This window comes from Malania oleifera, chromosome 1 (genome assembly GCF_029873635.1).
Source record: "Malania oleifera isolate guangnan ecotype guangnan chromosome 1, ASM2987363v1, whole genome shotgun sequence".
In the NCBI taxonomy this organism is placed as follows: domain Eukaryota; kingdom Viridiplantae; phylum Streptophyta; class Magnoliopsida; order Santalales; family Ximeniaceae; genus Malania; species Malania oleifera.
Genome location: NC_080417.1, coordinates 84496919 through 84520962, shown reverse-complemented (window position 1 = coordinate 84520962; position 24044 = coordinate 84496919).

Genomic DNA, 24044 nt, shown 5'->3' with positions numbered 1-24044 from the left:
GGTATACCAGTGAGGCTGAGTCAAGATAACCATTCTGTTGGTGTCCAAAGGTAGCCTGAGTGTAGCGAATCATGCACTTTACACATGCCTTGTGATGTCGCCTGTTCATACTTGAATCTACATGATGATATTAACTCTGAATTGCAATTGCTGGTTGATTCTCTGTGAGTTATGCTTTTCTTAATGGCTATACATTGATGAGACTTGCATGGGTAATTTGTTGCAGAGTTGTGTGTATAATGGAGTTATGTATGGAAAAGCCTGTGTGTAATTAGGTTATATACCTATATGTGAAATGACATAACTGTGTTGCATGTGATTTTATTTTAATGTTCACCGAGTTTAGTGTTTGTGGGTATCACCCTGTAAAACCCTCACGAGACTACAACTCGTCTACTAGGATCAACCTAAGGGCTTAAAGTCTTGTTGCATACGATAAACACAACCATGTTTCCCACGAAAGAGGAGGTAGATAGGACATTGTAGTTTTCTTAGTTTTTACTTTGCTTGAGGACTAGCAAAGTGTAAGTTGGGGGTTATCATGAGTCCCTAAAATGCATTATTTTAGGCCCCCATTTACTTTTGTTTTGTCTTCTTTTATCTTGTATATGCCCTTTGTTAACATAGCTCAGAGTTATGCAAGGTTTGTTCGTGTTTCAAGAAAAACAGGTTAAAACCAAGGAGATAAGCATTACGAGAAGCCAAGGGAGTATTTGGGATACTTAAAGCTCAAATCAGATGCTTAACCAAACCCCTAGAGCCTCAACACATCAAAAGAGAAAAGACTCTGTTTGACCATGTGGTGTGACCAGCAACACAAGAGGCAACCAAGTCACAAGCTGCAGACTCCAAGGTTCAGACTGAAGAAGAAATGCTGCAAGGTTTGACTAAGTAATTGACCAAGTGACCCTCGGGGGCAAGCAAGTCGAGATACTAAAGATTACTGAGCCAAAGATACTAAGAGTCTCGACTAACTACTCAACGAAGGAGACCTTGAGGGGGTGAACCAGTCAAATTCCTAAGTTGAACTAAAGATTGAGATACTACAAGTCTTGACCAGGAGCTCGACGAGGAAGACCCACGACTAGGTCGAAGATGCTAAAGTTTGAATTGCTGATCTCCTACGAGCCTCGACCAGGGCGTGACCAAGGGAAAGCATGGGTGCAACTTGGTCGACAGCGACAATCTTCTGAGCGAGATTTGCTACAAACTTCCCTATTTTGAAATTCAAACCTTGTAAACCCTAATGGGTAAAAATATTAGTTATGAATATGTTCTTAGGGTTCCTCTTTGGCCTATTTTGGGTTAGTGATAGACCAAAAAGGTCATTGAGAGCCACAATAGATTAGATTTACATGCTTTTCATTTCAATTCCTGTTCTGGTTCTCGGTTGTATGCTTAATTGTTAGTGATCCACTATTAAGTTTGCAATTGAAGCCATCTTTTACTTGCTTTCCTTTACATGCTTTCATTTAAATACCTTACATGTTACTTGCTTTGATTTCAATACCATGCTTTTACTTTCATGCACCTTTAATGCTTAGATTATGATGAAGTCTTAGGGCATAGGATAGCACTACTATTGATTCAATTAATTATACATAGTAGGCTATGGACACCAAAGAGGTTCCCGTGATCATTGAGATAGGGTATACTCCGATTCTCGATCGTGCTTCAAATGATTGGTGCACCCTTGCTACCCTATGCCCTTGAACGGCTCCTTTCACCATTTAGCCTAATATGGATAGCTAACCGAACGTAGTTTACGCATATGGCAGCCTAAATCGAATTCATAAACTAAGCACTGCTTTGTAGGAGTAGAGTTAAAGTAAAATTTACATGCTTTTAGTAGGTTGTTAGAAAAACAAATGAAAATCTCTCCTTTTTACTTTCCTTTTACACAAAGCTATAGTAAACTAGAGTAGAAGTGGTGAATAATTGCACTTGAATCCTTGTGGATCGATACCCGAGTTTCTCACTTTCTACAAAACTTTGGATTTTATTTTCGGTAGTTGAGGACCCAAGCCTTGGCGAGCCTACGAGAAGTCTACTGAATTGTATAATGGGATGACTCATGTTCCAGCCTACTACACAATAAGGCTAATGATGTATATAAGGAGGAGAATGTAAAATCCTTCCCTTCTAATGAGTAGACTTTGTTCTTATACTTGTAGAATAGAATAAAAAGGATGGTCTTTGCCTGTCTAAAATTTTAGTAAATTTTATTTTCAATTTTGTGAAATAAAAAAGTAGCATGTTCCTCATGGGATTTACATGTCAGAACATGGACTATGAAAAGTAAGGATTCATTTGGATTGAGGGTGACAAATGTTTTGTTTTCAAACTTAAACTTGGTTTCAAATCTCTATTTTATGGGGGACTTATTGGAAAACAAATTTTTTTTAATAAAACTAAAGTATTTTAATCAAATTCAAGGGTTTTCAAGTGTTTTTAAGTAATTTCAAAGGTCCCATCAATTTTTTTCCTAAAAAACATTTTTTGAAAATGTTTTTGTGATTTTGGGTGTATTCCCAAAAGAGGGGGTGAATTGGAAGTTTTAAAATATATAGGTCAAATATATATCCTATTTTTAAAACAAAATCAATATTTCACAAATCTTTGGTTTTTCTAAGTAATCACAAATACTACAAATATTAAGATATGCAAAAATTTAAATCATGCACAACAATCACATTAAGTCAAATATAAATATACAAGTGCCTAAAATAAAAGAGCGTAGGGAGAGAGAACGCAAACAGAATATTTTTTACGAGGTTCGGTTGTACCCGCCTATGTCCTCGCCTCAAGCCATCCCACTTGAGGATTTCACTATATCACTCCCTTAACTGGACGAAGCAAACCACTTAGAAAGGCAACATGCAATTGAGATAGATTCTATTCCTTCATATTGTCAAAGCACTCTACCACATATATGGAAACTTTGGGTGAAGAAACAAGACATTATTAGGGTTTTAAACTCTTAGAATTGCTATGTTTGAGGATAATCATAAGAGGTTTATAGCTAATTATGATTGTATCATCAATATGCTATTAGTTTATGTTGAGTGGCTTTGATTTTATAAACCGACATTGGGATTCTATATGTAGATGTTTGAATTTTTGACTGATTGACATGATTCCACTCACTTAAGAGTATGAGAAGCTAAAGTTATCTTATAACCAATTTTTCACTTTTTAATCCAAACACTAACCCAAAACGAGCTTTGATTAGAGCCATTTTGAGGCGAGGCTATAAAGCTAGCCAGTAAAGTTCACAAAAAGAGAGAGATTTAAGGTTAGCATAGGAGTGAGCTACAAAAACATTTCAAAGGACATCTCAATGATCCAAATCTTAAGTTTAGACTCCAGATTTTGGGTTTTGCAGTATATGACCTTGTTTTACTTCCTTCATCTACACGCGTGGTTGATTATAGAGTTGCTAAAGTGTTTTCTTATATGGAGCAAAAAAGGCAAGCACTAATTCCCACCATCATTGCTAAGACTCTCTCCTTCTCACAACTTCTCAATGATCTAGATCTTAAGTTTAGACTCCTAATTTTGGGTTTTGCAATATATGACCTTGTTTTACTTCCTTCATCTACACGCGTGGTTGATTATAGAGCTGCTAGAGTGTTTTCTTAGATGGAGCATAAAAAGCAAGCACTAGTTCCCACCATCATTGCTAAGACTCTCTCCTCTCACAACTTCTATCAGGAAGAAAGGGAAAGGATCATTACTCTAGCTCACACAATTTTTATATTTCTAGTTTCTTGGACATGTGGCGCCTTACTTGTTCAAGACTGTATTTATAAGAGGAAGGAACCCTTTGCTAGATTATGCTATAGGGCATTAGAATACTAATACAACTATGGTACTTGAGATATTTAAAGTTAAGCTAGTCAAATAGTTGGCCAACTGGATGCCTATCTGATCTATGTTGTTAAGATGTGGAGACTTCCCTTGGATTCCACTTTTGGAGCTAAGTGTGTATCAACTACACACCCGCCTTAGCTCTACATTAGCTGGGCCATTTTCAATTCATAGGTAGAACCATGGTACTTCATCAGTTTCAATGCTAATATATAGAATATGTAGCTACTTAGTTGATTGAGTAGACTAAGAGGGCTTGGTTAAGTCCTAGGATTTTGGAGAAGGATGGAAGCACCACTTACACTTCATTAGGATATCTAACTTGGAAACTAAGTAAAGGGAAGAGCAATAAAGTTCTATGTGCTCTAGAATTTGATAGACTATGCCTTATCCCAATAAGTTGGAGGACTATTATAAGGATTTTTGTCCTAGGTAATAGTTTTATCATCAAGAATGAAAGGGGAAGATGACCCAATTAAAGGAGTATAAGAGGAAGCTAGCTAATATTTTAAAGAAGGGAGTGGAAGAAGAGGAAAATTTAAGGGCTCAAGTCTTTGAGTTAGACATGGTTAGCGGCTTTAAGAAAGATTGGGAAGAAGTTGTAGAGAATGAATCCAAAGTACAAGGTAGCTAAAAGGAATCTTCAGGCTAAGATAAATGAGATTGCTAACGCAAACCCGGAGCCAAAAAGGCAAAAGACTAAGTAGGAAGCTGAGAGATCTAAATTGGCATAGAAGGCAGCATAGGTTGAGAACTCAGAAAGACGACTCTTGGCTATAAACTAAAAGTAAGGAGTTAAGTTGTGGGAGTCTTAAGGTACAAGTACTTGGATAGGAAGAAGAGATGACAGCTCAGTAAATGCATATCGGGAAACAAGAGTGGATTATAATGCATAAGGAGAACCAGTTCTCATAGTTATTGCCATGTAAGAAGGAGTCTTGGGACAAGTTACATATCATCTTACCCATCTTTCATGTTATATAGGAAAGGCTCCAAACTTTGGACCCTATCCTTTAACAGGTGGCAGATTAACTCAAACATTGTATCTCATGGCTCAAGATGTTTGTTGGCTTTCTGAGTCCGATCCCTGGTTTTGATAATGACAAACCGCAAGTTACTTATGTGTGTATCTAATGATTGAATAGGTTATTGAATAGGTTATAATTCCTCACACACATAAGGGGACTGAGAATGGAAGCCAAAGACGCATAAAGCTCTTATGATCAGGGGTTTTCCATAAAATTAAAAAGCAAAGAAGATCAAGAAGAAGACATTCTTATTTTATTTGTATATGCATTTAGATTTTTATAATTTGAGTCTGGAATATTTTAATATGGTCTGTAATAACTGCATCTGCATACATGATAGGGATAAATGCTCAAGACCATAGTTTGACCTTAGGGATCACCTTCGGTCGACCGATGTCGAATTTTTTTTTGATAGGCTCAAATAACCTTAAATAGACCCTAGGTCCCTGCACTTCACTTAGGAAAATAACAAGGGTAAAATACGGCTTAAGGTTTAAAAATGAAAGGGCTTCGGGCAACCGAACCAAACACGTTAAAAATGCCTTAGTCGACTGAATAGTTGACTAGTCAAAAGTTTGACTTGGGTCGAGCGACCAAACTGAAATGAACTGAACGTTCACGGTCAACCGAACATTGAATGAGGACTTTTTAACCTGCCCTGGGTGCTCGAACTTCACATTCAAATTCACCTCGGGCGACCGAATGTTGAAGTTCAGCAGACCAAACTTCCAATCGAACCTCGAGCAGATTGGAAAATCGCCTAATTCAGCCACCCAAATCTGTCCTCAGGCACCCGAACATGAAAAATACACTTTTCTTCATGTGTCTATTCAGGCAACCGAAGTCAAGGTCCGGTCGACCGAATCTCTCGAGTTGCCATATTTTTACTGCAAGTAATTAAGGGTAATTGGTGTTAAAAATTTATTCAACATTTTTAATAATACCCAGCATGTCCGAATGGTCATATTTTTCGTAAAAACAATATATACCCCTTCGTTTGTTAAAAATAGCAACTTTGATTAGAAAAAAATTTTCTCTCTAATTTTATCCGAATCAAAGTTCCCCCAAAACATATATATTTCTATTGCAAAATCTTTTTAAGGTTATATTTTATACTCTTCATTCTCTTCCATTCATTATTTTGAAAATCTTTTTGAAGAGAACATTTTATTTTGGGCATCTATTTCTTGCATTCATAAGTATTTACTCTCATATGCTCTTTCATTTCTGAAAATCATTTTGAGAGTAAACTTAAAGGTTTCTCCCGATTAGATATTTTTGGAGAAACTTTTTCTTGTGCTTGTGAACATTTTTGCACATCATTTTCAAACCAAAAATCATGCATACTCATTTGTGCAAAAATCCCTTTAGGAGCAAAACCCTAGGTTCTCCGGTTACACCTTGATAAAATATTTTTGAGAAAATCTTATTAGGGTTTAAATATTTGAAGCATTTATTATATACATTATCTTTCAAAGAGTGGAAATTTATTTTAAGAAAAACACCCTTTCTCTACTGAGCATTATTTCATATCTTTAGAGAGTGCATGTTTTATGAGTTTAATGTGTACATCCATGCTTGTATTTTCAGAAGCACTATTATGTACAAAAATGATTTTAGTGTATCGGTTGGGTTCAACCCGGAATTGAATTGGGGAGTCTCAGCCCCGTAAGTGAGACCAATTTGGTTTAGCTTGGAAATTGAACTGGGGTTTTTCTTGCCCCGTAAGGAGAGGATGTAAACGGCTTCTGCTCCACCCGTTTAAGTGAGAAGGGTTAGTGTAATCCTTGGGGGGTATGCCCAAGGCAGGGACGTATACAGTATTGGCTGAACCATGTTAACAAATGTGTGTCATTCTCTCTCTATCTTATTTAATTTCCTGCACTTTAAATATCGCATGTTATTTAATGTCATAATTATTTGCATAGACACATTTGATTTAAATAAGATATAATGTACACGTGAATGTTTGCTTTCATTGTTAAATATTTTACATACACGCGTGTATATTGAATGGGATATGAACTGTGGTGAATCAAAAAATATTTAAATTTAGCCAAAATGTTTAAAACCCAATTCATCCCTCCCCCCTCTTAGGATCACACCAATTCCAACAACGTTATTGACCCTATGATTCCTACAAAGTCTATGATTTGTATAACGTAATATCTCATGTTCTAGCCTATATATATATATATATATATATATATATATATATATTCCCTCTAATGAGTAGACTTTGTACTTGTACTTATGGAATGGAATAAAAAGGATTTTGCTTCTCTCTTTCTAAATTTTAGTACTATAATTTTCAATTGTATGAAATAAAATAGCATGTTCCTCGTGGGATTTACACATATTTGGATGGACTGTGAAAAGCAAGGACTCACTTGGAATTTGTTAATATGTAATTTAATTTTATGTGTATTTTGTGTGTTTACCCTATGGTAGGCTTACGAAGGCTTGGGTCAAAGATAAATTTATACTACTTAACAATCTCAAGTTTAGTAGAAAGTGGGGAAGTTAGGTGTCGATCCTCAAGGACTTAAAGCGCGGTTATTAAGCTACTTCCAAATTAGTTTACTATAACCTCATATAAAAGAGAAGTAAAAGGTGGTTTTTTTCAATGGGTGAAATCTAATCAACTACTGGAAAGCATGTAAAAGAAACCAAGTAAATCTAAGTTAACTCTACTCCTACAAAGCAGTGTTTAGACATGAGTATAGTTTAGGATGTTGTTTTGCGTAATCTAAGTTCAGTGAGTTTACTGAACTAAAGTAACTGGAACCTAGCTAAACAATCCAAGGAGCCATTCAAAGGCATAGAGTAGCAAAGGTGCACCAGCCGTCTGGAGCACGGTCGGGAACCAGAGTATACTCTATCACAAAGATTCACCAGAACCTCTATGGGAGATTGTAGCCTAAATGTGTACCTGAATGAAGCAATAAAGGTGCTAATCTTGTCACTAAACATCATCACCATCCAAACAATAAATGAAAGCAATAAAGGAAAGGAGTAAATCGAAAGCATGTAAAAAGATCATCCCTTTGTAATTAGAACGTCTGTCACTAACACCAGAAAATACAACTCAACGATCATGCAATATACACTGGAGAACACAAGAGCTCTGTCGGTTATCACAGGACGTCAAATACACCTTGCACAATCTAGAAATCTACACTACTCCTAATCTAACTTGGCTCTCAATGACATCTTAAGTCTGTCACTAACCTAAGAGAGGTCAAAGAGGAACCCAGAGCCCGTGTTCATAGCAAATACTTATAAGCTCTAGGGTTTACAAGGTTTGTTTCATAGTTTAGGAAATTTTGCATCAAATCTCGTGCAGAAGATCATCGTTGTCGACTAAGTCACCCCCATGCTTCCCTTGTGTGCACCCTGGTCAAGACTCGCAGGAAATTAGGAATTTGAATCTTTGATGTCCTTGACTGCATCGTACCTTAAGGTCTTGCTAGTTGAGTTGATGGTCGAGACTTGCAAGATCTTGATCATCAAGAAATCTCAGGAACTTGATATAGTCACCCCTCAAGGTCTCTTGGTCGACCACTTCATTGAGGCTCTCGGTAATTCTGCTCTCAGTTCTGTCCCAATATCTGGACGTGGTCGCTCTGGAGGTTCACATGGTTGATCACTTGGTTTACCCTTGCAATATTTTGATCTCAAATTGAACTTCAGAGTTTGCAATGGAAGACTAAGTCGCCCCTATGTGTTGCTGGTCGCGCCACTTGGTCGGACAAAGACTTCCTTTTCTTTGATGATCTGAGGCTTTAAGAGCTTGGCTAAACTTCTAACCTTAAGCTTTGTGTACTCCAGATACTCCATTAGCGTCTCGCGTGCCTAACTCCTTGGTTTTAACCTGTATTTCCTGAAAAGATGAACAAACCTTACATAGCTCCGAACAATGATAACAATGGGTAAATAAATAATACAGTGAGAATAAGAAAAGGTAAATGAGGGTCTAAAATCATGCATGTAACGACCCGAAAATCTATACCATTTTTTTTTTCAATTAAACTTTACTAAATACTAAAACTTAATTTACTCTTATACCTTGGATTAACTACGATATGATCTCAGGGGTCTCAAATAGGCACTGAGGAAACCATGTTCATTTTGCACTCCTACGTAGCAGGAAACATAAAACTGTACATCCATATTTACTATACCAAATTTGAATAATTCCCCAAATATACATACTCAAAAACACATCTCCCAGTAACATCCACCAAAAACCCTGGAACACTACCCAAAACACACATCTCCCTTAAAACACTTACCCCACAACCAGGGCTGTGCAACAATCCCTCTATCGGCGAGCCTGATCTGCTCGTCTAGATGGATCACCTCAAAAAAATGTTAAATCACTGGGATGAGACAATGCTCAGTAAGAGGAAATATGCTATTACTAGTGTGTGGCGACTGAGTTTCATAAATACTATACTGATAAATATCTAAAATTGTAAAAACTGGTGCAACAATATACAATACAACTTGCATCTATTATAGTTTAAAACACAACTGTAACATCTGAGTTTTCTTCTACTTTTTCATACTTTTAATATCATAATATATCTGCCGATATTTTGTAAATCTGTATACATTTACATAACTGTGATATTAATTACCCTAGAAAACTATACGTCATGATTTAACACCTCAAGACAGGGTTGTGTGGCCCATAGGCGAGACTTAACTCTGGTTGGCCTCCCAAGATATGTCAACTGTAACTCTACTAATCCTCAACCCGCCATCTACAATCCCTCCAAAGCATGATACTGGTATCTACCTCATCCAACTAGTCACCTCAACCCAATCTTCTGAGGAGCCTGCAATCTCTCCATGCATGGTTGATGGAATCCTTCACACACCATCTAAGATGTGTGGTTGCACTCTGATCTATTATAGCAACGGTACGGTGCTCTACTGATATCTGAACTAATTCATCAGGGTCTGCTACTGTATAATACTATTTTCTATATATACATCTTATTATTTCATCATGATTCCAAAATAACCATAACACCGAAAACTATTCTGAAAATACTTTAATATCTGAACTGTAATAGTTGTAATAACTGATTTGTAATGTCTAAATTGTATACGTTGTAATATCATAGTGTTATGGCTTTAAAATTCTAGGAATCATGGAAATATGTAAATGCTATAAAAAAATCTATCTGTAAAATATATCTATCTGTATATACACTGTAATTTATAATTCTGTAAAATCTGATAAAACATATTTCTGCATAAATACTGTAAATCACAATAATCAGAAAACTATAGGATTTCTATACTGATCTGATAATGTCTCATGCCACAGAGCTAAATAAATAAATATTCCATATTTTGAAAAATGTATCTTCTAATATACAATAATTTGCCTATTGGATAATAATCTGGAAAAACATATAATTTACTGATAAACATTCCAAAATAGCTAGCATAACATATTTCCCTTACCTATCTGACTGGGAGGCTTGCCTCAAATTCAGCCCTCATGCCCTCAGCGTACCAACCTCAAAATCTTGTAATACAAATTCCCCAGTAAAACACTGAATTTCTTAGAAAATCATCATACTCACATTTCCTCAATCTGCCTATTCGTAATTTCCTAAACTATAATTTACCTAGATTCCTAGAAAAATAACTGCTGAGGTCCTTAACCAATGCCTGCAAGGTCCCAAAAACACCCTAACCCTGAAATCATAACATCCTAATTTTACTCCACAACACACCAGCATATTCTCACACAACACAAAATATGGGCTTAGATAAACCTGGTAATACTAGAAATACCTAAATAATCTACTTATCCTGATTTTAGGATGGTGCCCAAACTTCTCAAATCAACATTCTACTCCGGTTAGGTTGTAGAGAATCTCCCCAAGATTACCGTGGTAGCTTTTGATCATCGAACCGTGGAGAATCGGAGTCGAAAATCTAGAGAGAAGGTGGAGGGATCATTTTCTAAAGATAGAAAGTGAAATGGGACAAATTTCTTCGCTGAAATGTGAATTTTCGACTATATATAGATGGTTGGCCACATAGCCTCATCGATGAGCCACGTCACCTCATCGACGAGACCAAGAAAGAGGTTTGTCGATGAACACATAACCCTCATCGATGAATCCCAGGCCCTAAAATCGCCCCTCTCGGTATATTTTCGTCGACGAGACACGTGTCCTTGTACGTGTTTAAGAAGATTGTTCGTTGACGAGACCCTACTAAGGCCCCATTTGAAAATTCTTTTTCCTCTCCTTTCTTTATTATTTAATTTCTATAATTATCCGGGTTACTACATTCTCCCCTCCTTATAAAATTTCGTTCTCAAATTTTGCTACCTGTATTGAACACCATCCATTAAGGAAAATGGGCTACTTATTTTATTAATTACCCTCACTTATGGCGAAGGAATACCGTGGTTACATAAGCAGTTTTGTGAAATTGCAAATATACTCACAAAAGAAAATTCTCTCAAAACCAAAACACTATCTTATCCTATAATCTAAAATACAACTATATATTCATCACTTTGTACTGAATAAAACAAAACTATCGTTATCTGAACAATACTGACAATTATTGTATCCCACTAAATAGGTGTGGGTATTTCTATCTAATCTCATCCTCAAGTTCCCACGAAACTTCTTCTACTGCATGATTTCTCCACAAAAATTTTACTAATGGAATTATCTTAGTGTGCAATACCTGTTCTTTCCTATTTAGGATCTGCACTGGTGTCTCTTCATATGTTAGTGAATCTCTGAGCTCTATCTCTGAATAACTGATTACATTGGAAGGGTCTAGGACGTATTTCCTTAACATGGAAACATGAAATACGTCGTGTATTCTAGACAATACTGGTGGTAAAGTTAGCCTGTAGGCTACTAGACCCACTCTCTCTAATATCTCGAATAGGCCAATGAACCTAGGGCTCAACTTACGCTTCTTCCCAAATCTCACAACTCCCTTCAAATGTGCTTTCAAAAATACCTAATCTTGAACCACAAACTCCAATTCCCGGCAACGCGTATCAGCATAATTTTTCTACCGACTCTAAGCTGCACTGGTTCTATCTTTAATTAGTAAGACTTTATCGTACGCCTGCTGCACCAACTCTGGTTCCAGAACTCACCTCTCACCCATTTCATCCCAGTACAAAGGTGAACGACACCTCCTACCATACAATGCCTCATAAGGTGTCATGTCGATGCTAGCCTGATAGTTGTTATTATAGGTAAACTCAACCAGCGGCATATACTGGGTCCAACTACCCCCAAAATTCAACACGCATGCTCACAACATATCCTCAAGTACCTAGATCATTCTCTCTGTCTGCCTATCAGTCTGAGGATGATATGCGTTGCTGAATAATAACTGAGACCCCAAAGCCTCCCGCAAGCTTCTCCAAAATCGTCATGTAAAATGTGGGTCACGATCTAAAACAACGGATACTGGCACTCCATGGGGTCGAACTATCTCCTGAATGTAGATCTCTGCCAGTCTGTACATAGGGTAGCTTACTTTAATAGGTAGAAAGTGGGTTGTTTTTATCAATCGGTTAATAATCACCTAGCTTGCATTCTGACCATGCAGTGCCAACGGTAACCTAGTGACGCAATCCATGGATATGTGATCCCACTTCCACTTAGGGATGTGGAGTGGCTGTAATTATCCTGTTGGCCTCTGGTGCTCAGCCTTTATCTACTGGCATGTCAAACACTACTACACGAATTCAGCTATCTCCCTCTTCATTCCGCTCCACCAGAAAACCTCTCGAAGATCCCGATACATTTTAGTGCTACCAGGATGAACTGTGTACAGGGATCTGTGAGCCTCCTCCAATATAATCCTCCTGATCTCACCATCCATAGGAACACATAGTCTAACATGGAACCTTAGGGCTCCATCCTCTAAAATATTGAACTTCTCTTCCTATCCATCCCGCACTTTCTCTATCAACTCTGTCAACTTTGCATCACTCTTCTATGCAACTTTAATTTTCTCATGTAGGATAGATTATACCATTGGCAATGAATGCCTGGTGATCACCCTTTAACAGCTCCACGTCTAACCTCTCCAAATCCATCTGATAGGGTGCTGAATCTCCACTACTGACACCACTGCTCCTGCTATTTTCCTCTTCAGTGCATCAGCCACTACATTTGCTTTCCCTAGATGGTAGCTGATAGTATAATCATAATCCTTGATGAGCTCCAACCATCTTCTTTGCCACATATTCAAATCTTTCTAGGTGAAGAAATACTTTAAGCTTTTATGATCAGTGAAGATCTCGCATTTCCCACCATAAAGATAATGCCTCCAGATTTTCAAAGCATACACTACTGCAGCTAACTCTAGATCATGCACAGGGTAGTTATTTTCATACACTTTAAGCTTTCTAGATGCATAGGCGATGACTCTCCCATGCTACATCAACACGCACCCGAGTCCCTTCCAGTACGCGTCACTGTATATCACAAAACCATCTTCCTCTGATAAAATAAAAAATACTGGTGTAGTGATCAACCGCTACTTCAACTCTTGGAAGCTCTACTCACACTCATCAATCCAATCAAATTTCACGTTCTTTCTCGTGAGTCGCGTCAATGGACCAGGTAATCTAAAGAAGTCATCCATGAAACACCGATAGTATCCTGCTAAACCTACGAAGCTTCTGACCTCCAGAGCATTCACTGGTCTCACCCAACTCACTACTGCTTCTATTTTACTTGGATCAACTGATATACCGTCCTCGGAGATCACATGCTCAAGGAAAGTAACATGCCTCAACCAGAATTCATATTTCTTGAATTTAGCATACAGTTTCTTTTCCCTCAATACCTATAAAACTAGTCTCCAATGACGCTTATACTCCTCAAGACTCTTCGAGTAGACTAGTATATCATCAGTGAATACCACAAAAAACTGGTCTAAGTACTGATGGAACACCAGATTCATTAAATCCATGAACACTGCTGGTGCATTTGTCAATTCGAATGGCATTACCAGGAACTCATAGTTCCTGTACCTAGTTTGGAATGCTGTCTTTGATATGTCCTTTGCCTTGGCTTTCACTTGGTGATAACCTTATCGAAGGTCAATTTTGGAGTAGACTTGAGTCCCCTGGAGTTGGTCAAATCAATCATCAATTCTAGGAAGAGGATATTTATTCTTGACTATCAGTTTATTTATTTCCCTATAATCTATGCACATCCTCGTGGTCCCATTTTTCTTTTTCACAAACAAAACTGGGGCTCCCCAAGATGACACACTAGGTCTGATAAACCTTTTATCCAGCAACTCCTACAACTGATCTTTCAATTCCTTCAGTTTGGCTAGAGCCATTCTATACGACGCTTTAGATATTGGTGCCAACCCTAGTAACGGTTCCACGGTGAATTAGATCTCTCAATCTGGTGGTAAACCAAGTAATTCCTCTAGAAAAATATCTAGAAATTCTCTGACCACTACAATATTAGCCTGTTTCAATTCTTCCTTCAGCAACTCTTTTATGTAAGCCACATATCCCTAGCATCCACCTTAAATTAGTCTCCTCACCTGAATAGTTGACACTAGCCGTGGCAAGGCACGCACACATGAACCCACAAATATGTATTCTTACTCACCTGGGGGTCTGAAAATCACTTATTTCTGATAGCAATCTATGCTACCATGATTGGCTACCAACCAATCCATACCTAATATTATATCAAACCCCTGTATATCTAATATCACAAGATCAGCTGGTAGTACTTTCCCCCGAATGCCCACTGGAAAGTTCCTAAGTACCTTCCTACACCTCACTATAGATCTCATCGGCATGGCTACAGACAATTCAACATCTAACAATTGTGCCCTGACTCCAGTTACTTTAACATACCCCGCCGATACAAAGAAATGGGTGGCACCTGTGTCAAATAAAATAACAACTTTATATGGTAAAATAGTAAGGATACCTGTCACGACGTCTCCAACAGTCTCAACATCTCCCGAAGTCAATACATAAACCCTCGTCGGTGCTATATTCCTCTGCTGGCCCCCACGGGGCACCTAATAACCACCTCGAAGTGGTCTATGAGCTAGTGCATGGATCGGCGGTCCCCGACATGATCGTGCCATATGGCCAAATCTCCTGCACCGATAGCAGACATTGTCTCCCAACCGGAATTCACTTGGGTGTCTCCAACCATATCTAAGGCAGATAGGAATAATCTGCCCACCCTGAACACCGCTATGCCACATCATCTGTCTTTAGCCTCCTTCATATCGATCTCCTCTCCATGAGCCCTGGCTAGGGCCTGCCAGGAAACCTGGTGGCATGGGCCTCTTTCTCTTGCTCGGTACTCCTACATCTATCTGCTCACTCCCCTATACTACTGTAGCTCTATCAACCAACTCAGAGAAATCCTACATCTTCAATACTGCCGCCTGCTTGTATATATTGTTGGCTTTTTTAGTCCGATCTCCATTTTGATGCTGACAAACACAAGAGGTTCTTATGTGTGTTTTTTAAGTTCGTGAAAAGGTATTATTCAAGTCACACATATGATCAAGAGGATATGGAAGTTATGACACGACTCAAAGCTCAAATCTAGCGTATTCCATAGAGTTAAAGAGCAAAGAAGAAAGAAGAAGACATTTATGTTTTATTTGTATTGCATTTATTTTCATATCTCTTATATGTAATAATGCATGCATCTACATGATATGAATTATATGCTTAGATGGCTGTAGCTTGACCATAGGGAACCGAATGACCATAGGACTCCCTTCGGTCGACCTTTGGTCGATCGACGCCAAATTTTTAGGATTATTTCTCAAAGGCCTTAGACTGACCTTAGGTCCCTAAATATTTCATAAAAATATGCCCTATAGGCTTAACATTAATCATATAAATAGGGTAAATTTTATAAGAGAAAAAGGACTGAAAAAGCCCAAATTGGCATGTTCGGTCAACCGAACTCAGTTATACTGAGTTGCTCGATCGACCGAACTCCCACCGGGTCAATAGGTTGACCGCTCGGTCGACCGACCAGATATATATAGGCGGACCTGGTCGACTGAACCTCCTCCAGTCAACAAGTTGACCTCCCGATCGACCGACCAAATTTATACAGGCAACGCCTTGGTCAACAGAACCCCCACGTGAATTGTCAACCGCCTAGTCGACCGAACATCGTAGTTCAAATTGACCCAGTTTACCAAGCTGCGTGGGTTTGGAAATCGCTTCAAGTCTGGTTGATTGAACCTATAGTTCAAAAATTCCCTCGTCAACCAAACTTGGCTCCACGGTCGACCGAACCACAAAAGTGGTCAACCAGAGCTCTCAGGTTTGAATCCTTTAAAAGTGTTAAAATGTCATTAAAATTTAATTAATCTTTTCCAAAATACTGAGTGTGTCCCCGACGGTCAAAATTTTCAGAAAATCTATAAAAACCCCCTCATAACTCCAGATTAGCAACTTTGATTAACTCTAGATTTCTCTCTAATCCTTTGTTAATCAAAGTTCCCCCAACTCATTTTTATTGCAAAAATTTCTTCTTTGTGGCAAAATTTTTCAAACTAAACTCTCCAACTCTCTTTCCATCCATTTATTTCAAAATCATTTTGTAAAGAGAATATATTTATTTTGGGCATTTATTTTCATATTCACATACTATACTCTCACATACTAGTTATTTTTGAAAATCATTTTTGAGAATATAGTTTGGTTTTCTCCTGAATTATTTCTTTGATAAATATCTTTTGGGAGAAAATTATTTATTGCATAAATACTTCCTTGAACATAAACTTCAAGTTCTCCAAACACTCTTATTTGCAAAAATCTTTGTTGAAGAATATATATGTCTCATTTATATATATTTATATATATTATTTGTGCAAAAATTATTGAAAGAGCAAAACCCTAGGTTCTCCTATATTATTATTAAAATATCTTTTTGGAGAAAACTTTTTATTAGGGTTTAAATATAGTTAAGCACCCTTACTCTACTGAGCATTATTACATATCATATTAGAGTGCATTTATTTGATCTTAAACATGTACATCTCAGCTTGTATTTTCAAAAGTATTTTCATGTACAAAAATGTTTTCCATGTACTGGTTGGGTTCAGCTCGTCAATTGAACTGGGGAGTCTCAGCCCCGTAAATGAGACCAGTTTGGTTCAGCCCGAAATTGAACTGGGGGGTCTCAACCCCGTAAGTGAAGTTGGTTTGATTCAACCCATAAATTGAACTGGGGTTTTCCTTGCCCTATAAGGAGAGGATGTAAAAGGTTTCTACTCCACTCGATTAAGTGAGCAGGTATAGTGGAATCCTTAGGGGGTATGCCCAAGGCGGGGATGTAGGCTGGTTTGGCCGAACCTTGATAACAAATATTGTGTGTCACTCTCTCCCTATCTCATTTAAATTACTGCACTTTAATTTCCGCATGTGTATGCTTTCATTTGTCATTATAATTATTTGCATGCTCACCTCTATTTTAAAAGAGATATGTTTCATGTGTATGTCTGCTTTTATTGTTTTATTAATTTACTTACACACGTGAAAATGGGATATGATATGTGGTGAATCGATGAAACATTTAAATTAGATGAAAAGTTTTAAAATTTCCAATTCACCCCCCATCTTGGGAATACACCAAAACCAACATATATCTCGTCTTAAACCCCGCTTGAACATTTTGGCTTTCTTAACTTCATTTGGTACTATATATGGAGTGAATCATGACAGCTCGATGAATTTCTCTGCATACTGCTGAACTATCAACGATCCCTGGGTCAAACTCAGAAACTCTTATACTTTAGCCTCTCTGACCGTGGCAAGATAGTATATGTCAAAGAATATGTCTCTCGATTGGGCCCAGGTCATTGGCACTGGGATAGGTCTCTGCTCCTCAAGCAATTTCGTGGTCATAAACCATCTCTCGGCCTCTCCTATCAACTTATATGTAGCCTAAAGGATCCTTTGCTTATTGGTGCAATGGAGCAATGTCAGTATCTTTTCTATCTCCTGCATCTTGTTCTCTGTAACTGCAGGATCAGCTGTTCTCGAAAATGCTGGAGGGTTCATCTTTGTGAATTTTTCTATCGTGCACCCTTGCGTAGCAGATGGATCTCCTGCTCCTTGAAACTCCATGCAATCTTAGTCATGACCTGCTAAGCTATGCTGCGTAATACAGCATCTGAGTCCCTACCTCCCGTGCCAGGCGGCCCTGCTCCATCATCGCCGCTAGCGTGGGCACTACTACATCCTGGGTCCATCATGCAATAATACCAAATTATTCTAAGAATTCAAACCTTACAATGCTACTCTAACTAAAATACCCATGTGACGCCCCGATTTTTGTACCAATTTTTTAAAAAATATATATAAATATCCACACGTCATCAATAACATCCATAAATCTGCCACATGAACCACCCTATTACCATTTATATGGTCCGACCCGCATTGGGTACCGGGTAAAAATTTATTTATTTATAAAACCTAACAGCGAAAGATAATATATACATATCAGTCAGAAAACAATACCCAGAGTATCAACATATATATATACAACACCATCACAAACTCAAAAACAACTCAACTCTATGGGAATTACACCTCCCTAGTCTAAGAAAACCCTATGTGTTAGGGTCTCAACTCCCTATGATCACAAAACTCTATCACCTGGTCTATCTCTGTTTCCTGAAAATTTTAGATAATTTGGGTGAGACACATCTCAGTAAGAAGGAATAAATTATTTACAGTGTGTGGTCATATGAGTTCAGTTAACACACTTTACTTTTCAAATCAACATTTTATCTGAGAAAAATACACTGATAAACATATTTTTATAATCATATAGATATACAACACAAGCTTTTATGAGCTTTAAAATCATCTCTCAAATTCAATCATTCCAACACATTTTTACCTGTGAAGTTCCTGAGAATAGGGAAGATTACCCGCCCATACAGGTAGCTTCCCTCTACCCTAACACGTTATGCAGCCAGGTATGACCACATTTAATACCCATTAGGGCACTCACCTTACTTGGCAAGCCCTCAGGCGGAGAATTTACTTCGTCTCAGTTATTTATATTATTAACTCACACGGTTCCATTTCTCAATTTTATCATTCCTTATTTCTCAATTTCCATTCTTTCTTTTATTTCTTATTTTAGCCAATTTTATCATTCTTTCACTTTCCGGCTCATGAGTATCCTTGGTATCAAATACTAACATCACGTCTGTAACTCATGGCCACCTTGAGAATCTTTCTTTCCACATCATGCTTCCCCCCATGGTCAAGGTTGTGCGGCTCGAAGGCTGGATCTAACCACGGTTGGCCAACCCATTTAGATCAAAATATCATATCACATATCGCGTATGTAGTACAATTGGCCGGCCAATAGCCCTGATCCGGACTCAGGGGGCCCAACAACCCTACAAAATGGCACAGTCGACTGTCACACCACACGCTCCAAGAGTCCGTGTGGTTGCACTACACCACTAGTAACGGTACCGTACTCAATATCATAATCATCCATCAGGGTTCACTACCACATACCCACAATCATTATGCGGTATTGATATTTCATCAATCATATTTCAGTATATCTCAATTTAGTTCAATATAAATATTCTCATCATTTTCTGTGCACATTCCATCATCTCATAATAGTACATATTATATTTCACGTATTTCCACATTTCCCAAAATACTCATATCAGTAATTTGTACAATCTCATTTTTCATGTAAATAATTTCTACTCATATATAAATACCACATTTCATTATTTTCTACTAATCACATCAATCATTCTCATTTCAATATTTTCTCAGAAAATACCCATCGTTATATTTCACATTTTTCAACACATGTCATGTGCCACACAGTTTTCATCTAATATTTATAATATATTAATTTCACACTCCAAAACATCACAATTTAATATTACTGAAATGCCACACAATTTATCTGATATTTACATCATAATAATTTCCAGACAAAATACCATATGCTCGTTTTTCACATATTAATTCAAATAATAGTTCTAAAAATATTGTTATAATTTATTCTCCTTACCTGACTTACTGAGAGTCTCGTTAACACCCAAATCTTACGCCTTTGGCTCCTAAAACTCAAATCCTACAATTTGCATTTTCTCCTGATTAATTAACTCATTTTCCCAAAATAATACTCAACTAACCTTCTCTAAGCTCCATATACCTCAAATTAACATTTAAACTAATATTTGACACCCCCACTTAATTTTCTGAATTATGTTTGCGGGTCTCGAAATTACACCCGCGGAGCTCACCCAGACCCTAAATTTCAGAAATCCTACTTCAACCCCAGATGCTCAATATTTTAGCATTTCTAAATTAATATTAATTAATTAAAAATAAGCCCCTTAATAACCCCCCATATCCCAAATTTGGGGTTTTACCCACAACGACCCCACAAGAAATCTGTCCCGTTAGACTTGTAAAGAATCATCCTTAGATTCTCGTGGTGGTGTCCGATCGTCAATCAGGCTTATAATTTGTAAGAAATTGAGAAAAAAAAATAGAAATTGGCTTACCCCAGGAGATACACCTACGCCGTTCCTACCACCAATCCGCTCTGGTAGAAATGACAACATCGGAGAATGGAGTCCAGTGATATTCCCTGATTTTTTATTGGCACCCGTTTGGCTGAAGAAATCAAGGTGAGAAATAGGTAGGCGGAGACAAGTGCGAGAGAAAGAACGTGAGTTACAGGGGGTGCTTGTTGGATCTCTCTACAATTCTAATCTTCGGATACTTCCTGAAGGATTTCCTTCAGGAAGGTTTGTAGTTTATAATATATTATATTATAATAATATCATATTATATACTTTTACTTTTATATATATATATATATATATATATATATACATAATGTGTATTATATTTCTTATTAATTAATTAATTATTTTATTATTTAATTAATTAAATTATTTATTTATTTATTTTAATTAATTTAATTAATTATTAATTTAATTTAATTTAATTTTAATTTTGTTTATTCATTTTTTTAATTTTAATTTTTTTTAAGATCACTACACCTAAATATTTTTTGGGTCCTTACATTCTCCCCTCCTTATTAAAATTTCGTCCTCGAAATTTGCTCTTCATCACTTTTCATTCTTAAAGGGAAACATTCTAATTTTATTAATTACCTTCACTTATGGCAGAGGAACACCGTGATTACAAAGAGGGTTCAGGGAGATTACACCTATTCAAAATTCTTCCAAAGCCATTCATATTTCAAAACTAAAAACTCTATCTATCCTACGATACACTATACAAATAAAAATATATAATATTATTCCATTCACTTTGACTGGCTTAACCCTAAACTCCACTAAATAAGTATGGATATCTCTGACGCATCTGATCATCTAGTTCCCAGGAAGCCTCCTCAATAGCGTGATTGCACCACAAAACTTTTACCAGTGGAATCTTCTTCGTGCGTAGCTCTTGTTCCTTCCAGTCAAGAACCTGCACTGGCACTTCCTCATAAGCCAAAGTATCACCCAACTCCAGTGCTTCATATCTGATCACATGAGAGGGGTTTGGGACGTATTTTCTTAGCATAGAAACGTGAAATACGTCATTGATCCTAGACAAGACCGGTGGTAATGTCAACCGATAGGCAACTGGATCCACTCTTTCAAGAACCTCGAATGACCTAATATACCTAGGGCTCAGCTTACCCTTCCTCCCGAACCTCATAACTCCCTTCATCGGTGCCACTTTCAGGAACACGTGATCTTCTACGTCAAACTCCAGTTCTTGCCGGCAAGTATCTGCATAACTCTTCTGCCGGCTCTATACTGTTCGAATCCTATCTTTGATGAGTCTAACTTTATCCTGAGTCTACTGTACCAGCTCTGGCCCCAATATCTGTCTTTCCCTTATCTCATCCCAATACAACGGGGATCGGCACCTCCTGCCATACAGCGCCTCATACGATGCCATCCCAATGCTAGCCTAGTAGCTATTGTTTTACGCAAACTCGACCAGTGACAAATACTACATCCAACGACCTCCAAAGTCCAGCACACATGCTCACAGCATATCCTCCAAAATCTTATCGTCCTCTCCGTTTGTCCATTTGTCTGAGGATGAAAAGTTGTGCTGAATGACAATTGAGAACCCATGGCCCCTTGAGACTCTTCCAAAAATAAGATGTGAATTGTGGGTCTCTATCTGAAACTATGGATAATGGGATGCCATGGAGCCAAACTATCTCCTGGATATATAACTCAGCCAATTTGCCCATGGAGTAGCTAACTCTGATCGGCAAAAAGTGGGCAGTCTTGTTAGTCGATCCACCACTACCTAGATAGCGTCTTGTCCATGCAATGTCAACGGCAATCCTATGACGAAATCCATCACTATATGCTCCCACTTCCACTCAAGAATGTGGTGTGGCTGCAATGATCCCGTCGGTCTCTGATGCTTAGCCTTCACTTGCTGGCACGTCAAACACTGATCCACATATTGGGCTATCTCCCTCTTCATGTTGCTCCACCAGAAGGACTCTCAAAGATCCCTGTACATTTTAGTGCTACCCGGATGTACAATATACAGAGACCGATGTGCTTCCTCCAAAATAACTTTCTTGATCTCAGGATCGGCAAACGCATAATCTAGTATGGAACCACAAGGCTCTATCATCTGAGATGCTAAACTCGGTTTCCTTACCATCTTGTACCTTCCCTATAAGCTCTACTAGTTCTGCATCATTTCTCTGTATTGCTTTAATCCTCTCCTATAGAGTCGGCTGCAAAACCAAGTCAGCAATGAATGCCTTGTGATTGCCCTCTATGAGCTCCACACCGAGCCTCTCTAGATCCATCTAGATCGGATGCCGAATCTCCACTGCAGAATTAGATGAATCCACTAATTTTTGGCTCAAAACATCAGCGACCACATTAGCCTTTCTTGGGTTGTAGTTGATAATGCAGTTGTAATCCTTTATTAGCTCCAGTCATCTCCTCTACCTTATATTTAATTCCTTCTGTGTGAAAAAATACTTTAAACTTTTATGATCAGTAAATATCTCACACCTACCCCCATATAGATAGTGCCTCCAAATCTTCAGCGTGTAAACCAGCGCTGTCAATTCTAGATCATGGGTAGGGTAGTTCTTCTCATATTCTTTCAACTATCATGAGGCATAGGCTATCACTCTCCCTCACTGCATCTATATGCATCTGAGCCCTTTATGGTATGCATCACTATAAATTATGAACCCCTCTTCTCCTGAAAGAATCGTCAACACAGACATAGTGATGAGTCGATGATTCAATTCCTGGAAGCTCTGTTCATATTCATCAGACCACTCAAACTTCACTCCCTTACTGATCAATCTGGTCAATGAGCCTGACAGAATAGAACCCTAAATTCTCGTCCTTATTTCCCAACATTATCTCACTGATATTTTGTTTTATCCCAATTCCTATCTTTCTTTAAAATTCATTCCTATATTTTGGTATTGTTTTCCGCTGCTCTTTTGAGTCTACAGAACCTAGCAAACCTAGGCTCTGATACCAAATTGTAATGACCCAAAAATCTATACTGTATTTTTTTTTTTCAATTAAACTTTACAAAATACTCAAACTTAATTTACTCTGATACCTTGGATTATCTACTATATCATCTCATGTCTCAAATGGGCACTGAGGAAACCCTGTTCATTTTGCACACCTACGCAGCAAGAAACATAAATCTGTACATCCATATTTACAATACCAGAATTCAATAATTCCCCAAATATACGTACTCAAAAACACATTTCCCTAAAAACACTTACCCCACAACAAGGGCAGTGTAACAATCCCTCTATCAACGAGCCTGATATGCTCGTCTAACTGGATCACCTGAAAAGAAAAATGTTAAATCACTAGGATGAGACAACGCTCAGTAAGAGGAAATATGCTATTACTAGTGTGTGGCGATTAAGTTTCATAAATACTATACTGATAAATATAAAAAACTGTAAAAATTGGTACAACAATATACAATACAACTTGCATCTATTATAGTTTAAAACACAACTGTAATATCTGAGTTTTCTTCTACTTTTTCATACTTCTAATATC